The sequence below is a fragment of the Saccopteryx leptura genome, chromosome 9 (genome assembly GCF_036850995.1).
Source record: "Saccopteryx leptura isolate mSacLep1 chromosome 9, mSacLep1_pri_phased_curated, whole genome shotgun sequence".
Lineage (NCBI taxonomy): Eukaryota > Metazoa > Chordata > Mammalia > Chiroptera > Emballonuridae > Saccopteryx > Saccopteryx leptura.
Window position 1 is genome coordinate 86,373,911 of NC_089511.1, and position 4,450 is coordinate 86,378,360.

Sequence of the window (4,450 nt, forward strand, 5' to 3'; positions counted from 1 at the left end):
TCTAGAGTACATGTCCAGTTCCCATCAAGCCAGGCTGCCCCTCACCTTCAAGAGGGGTGTCCTGGGTCCATCACTGCTTCCTTGGACCTTGTCATGAAAGGTCACTAGTGGCTCTTGATGGATGTGGGTCCCCGGGTGAGTCCACACCTGCCCTTTCTGGCCAGGGACTGCAGAGGGTAATAAAGCTTCCCCAGGAGCTATTTTGAGGGCTCATGAAGGAGGGAGAAAGGACAATGAGAGGCAGTGACACACGACAAGCTCTTCTGAGTGATGAGTGGTCAAGGTTTTGTGTGGGGAGACGAGCTCTGTGAAGTAGGAGCCTCGGCAGAGGCCATGGCAGCTCACGGTTGCTACGGAGAGCACAGGAGGGCCAAGGAACTGCCCCAGCCTGGGGGTGGGCATCAGAGAGGTCTCAGGTGTCTGGTGAGGTGCTCAGCAGCATGGTGGGGACCCTGAGCTTGGAGCTCAGAAGGGCCTTAGGATCCTGGCTCCTCATAACTGCAATTCCCTGTCTCACCAACAGGTAACAGCTGTTGGATGAGGTGTGGTATGCAAAGCAGGCTGTCTATTAAAGGCTAAAAATAGGCTTGCTTGGATATTTTAAAAATAATTGGATGTATAAAAGTTTGAGTTTGGTACTGGCAGGCTTTTGAGCTAAGGGGTCTCATCCTGCAATGAAGAAAATAAATAACCCAGAGGCCCATACACACAGGCTATCCTCGACTCGTTGGCATATAAGTCCTCTCAGCAACCTAAGTGGCCGTGGCTGGTTGAGGCACCTCTGCCTTTGTCAGTATGAGCAGGGTAGGACCTAAAAGTTATGATGTTTCTTCTTTTCCAAGTGAGAGGAGGATAGATAGACAGACTCCCTCATGTGTCCTGACCGGGATCCACTCAGCAACTCCTATCTGGGGCCGTGCTCACAACTGAATTATTTTTAGCACCCAAGGCGGGAGGATCCACAGAGCCATCCTTAGTTAGTGCCCAGGGCTGAGGTGCTTGAACAAATCAAACTATGGCTGCAGGAGGAGAAGGAAGAGAGAGAGAGAGAGAGACAAGGGGGAGAAGGTGGGGTGGAAAAACAGATGGTCACTTCTCCTGTGTGCTGTGGACAAGTCCTGCCGGGGGTGAGGATGACGGAGACAGAAAGACCCGACTCTGGGGACCAGGTTCAGTGACGCAGATCCACTTTATTCAGGAAGCAAACTAGCTTATATACATGGGTTCAGCCAATAGGATGTCCCAGTGTGTCCTTCATAACCAATGGCTGAAAAGATCAGGGAGCTGCGTGGTTGGTGCTAAGTCACTTCCTTATAGCGGGTGAGCTTCCTTCCTGGGTGTAACCAGGAGGGTTCTGGGAGCTGGAGTATTCTCACAGCATTGCATCAGCCACAGCTGTTAGGAATGTGCTCTGTGCTCCACCCACAGTGTGCCCTGACTGGGAATCGAACCCAGGGATTCCACATGCCAGGCCGACACTCTACCACTGAGCCAACCAGCCAGGGCCAGGATCTCTTAAAAAATTTTTTTTTTATTTTTCCAAAGTGGAGAAGCGGGGAGGCAGTCAGACAGACTCCCGCATGTGCCCAACTGGGATCCACCCAGCATGCCCACCAGGGGGCTATACTCTGCCCATCTGGGGCATTGTTCCGTTGAGGCCGGAGCCATTCTAATGCCTGAGGCGGAGGCCACGGAGCTGTCCTGAGTGCCCAGCCCAACTTTGCTCCAGTGGAACCTTGGCTGCAGCAGGTGGAGAGAGAGATAGAGGGAAAGGAAAAGGGGAAGGGTGGAGAAGCAGATGGGCGCTTTTCCTGTGTGCCCTGACCGGCAGTCGAACCCAGGACTTCCACATGCCAGGCCGACACTCTACTGCTGAGTCAACTGGCCAGGGCCCAGGATCTTTTTTTAAAGCTCCCAGGTGACTCTGATGTTTTAGCAATGTTGGAAACCATGGCCCTAGGCCAATGGGCCTCGGACCTCATTACAAATTAGACTATTGGAGGTGGATGTGAGAGTGGGTATAGGGATGGAGCTTTTAGAATGTGCTAAAACCTGGACCCTGCTCCCAGAAATTCTAATTTACTTTTGAGGTCAGGCAGGGCACAGATGAGTCTTCAACTTTCAGATAAGCATCATGTGCAGCCCACGGCCTAGGTTGAGACCTTAGCTCTCAGACCTCAGGACATACCCCTTACTCACTTCCTCTCACAGGCCAGGCGGCTCAGCTCAGTTTTCTGGAAGCCCTGCAATGCCTCAGTTGCCCACTTAGTCATCCTGACATTTCCATGGGGTGCACATGGTCAAGGGCCAAGGTCTGTCTCTTCAGATTGAACTGAGAAATGTACATAATAGGTCCTCTGCATGTAGGGCCTGTGATTCAGCCTTGTCTGTATTCCCCTGTGAGTCCGGGCTCCTCCCGGAGATATCCGGTTCCATGTGGGCCAGGAGGGAGGGAAGCCAAGTCCACACTTCATTCCCTCCCTTCCTCAGCCCCTCTAGCTCCTCCCTGTCACATATGTTCACCCAAGCATGACACAGACACCTCCAGTGGAGTCTGACCTTTACAGAAAGGAATAATTTTATATCTCAGGAAGGTAGTGAACATAAGGTAGAGTTTAGCAATATCAAAGCAGCATATTAATTAAATATCTGCCGAAGAGTTCTGTGTTTCTGTATTTCAAAAGGCTCATAATAAAATTAACTCCAAAGTTACTGAAGTGAAAAATGTACAATTAGAGTCTTGTTGGTACAATAGAATAGAAAGGGATGTTTAGACATTTAATTGGCATCCAACAAGAGGCGATTGCATGTTAATTAGGCATCAATTAAGGCAGAGTACTAATTGACATTTGATAAGCTTTCTTCTAACCGATAACCAATGTTTGTCCTGCCAAATTAAATGGCTGCACGGCCTGTCTTTGACAGCTGGGAAGCGGTTTATAAAAGGGCTGCAAATGCTTGGCAGCCTCCAGGAGGCAGGGACCGTCTCCAGAATGTCCTTCCACTCCTTGGGAAATGCTTCCAAGAGTCCTGATTGCTTTTCGGTCTTGGGTTTCTCTCAAGCACTGCCTCTGGGAAAAGAGGTGGTCCTCCTGGTGGAACCAGGCTGAGCCTGCTTCATCTGCAAACAGTCTTGGCATTCCCTGACTTCTCAGCTGGCTCAGTCCCAAATTGGAGCCCAATTTCTGTGAGCTTTTGCAGTCAGACCTGTTTGAATGCTAAACCTGGCTCCACCCCTTCAAATCTGTGAGCCCTGAGCAATTCGGCCAGCTGTGCTGGACTTCCGTTTCTTTCTTTGTGTCTGTGTTGGGACTTGGGGGGGGGGGGTGCTAGCACGATTCTTAGCACAGAGCTGGAGCTCAAGCTTGTTTGGTTCTTCTTTCGTCTCCTCTTCTCCGTCTGGTCTGCTGTTCCTCTTCTGGCTGTGGTTTATTCCACACTGTTGGGTTGTGGCCCTGACACCATCTTTCCCAACACTCCATCTGAGCTGAGACTGAGCTGTGACTGCCACCTGAGACATAGCGTGGCCGGAACTTGGGGTTTAAATGCTGGTTCTGGCACTCATTAGCTGTGTGACAGTGAACCAGTTACTTCACTTGTCTGTTTTTTAGTTTTCTCATCTGTGTTGTGGGGATAATATCAGTACTTCATCTTCTACAGTTGATGGAAGGACTTTGGGTGATGTCTGCACTTATAAAGTGCTTAATATGTGACTTTTTCTTTGCTACCGGTGGGCATTTAATTCTAAAATATCACTTGGGAACTTAGTTGCCGATGGAACTAGGTCAATTCAATGAAAGCTAATTTACCAAAAGTCAATTCACCAAATGTTAATTTGCTGAAAATAAATTTGCTGAATCATTAGGTCACTGACTGACCAATTCACTGAATACTGCCCAACACTCACCCATGCTTAGGGGAGTGGCCGCGGATGTTTCGCTGTCAAAGACGACTCAGAAGCAAAGGTAAGGGACAGGCAAAGTGCTTAAAAATTAAGAGCATGCGCACCTGAATCGAAGAGAAAGTCTGACTGTTCACAGTGAAGTGCTGTCATTTAAGAGGTGCGCTGCCCTTACATAGTGAGACACACAATGGTTTTACATTCAGTTGACCAGGGCAGGCTGCAATAAGCGATAATGAAACTAAAACAAAAATTAATTCTCAAAAATTTGGCAACTCAATCACTCACAAATGGGCTTTGGCAAATTGATTTTCAGTCTGTTTTTTTCTCAGTCCGACCTTAGCCCTCAGGTATGCAGAAAACTAAGAATGGCCAGTTGGGAGAGGCCAGTCATCCATACGGGAAAATAAGGGGATTTAGTGTAGCGTCTACATGCTGTTTAGGGCTAGGGCAGGAAAACCTGGGCTGAGGAGCGGATCCAACAGTCTGAGTCTCTGGGTGGTGGTAGGATTAATGACTAAGTCATTAGTGCTTCTCTGTTCCCAGGAC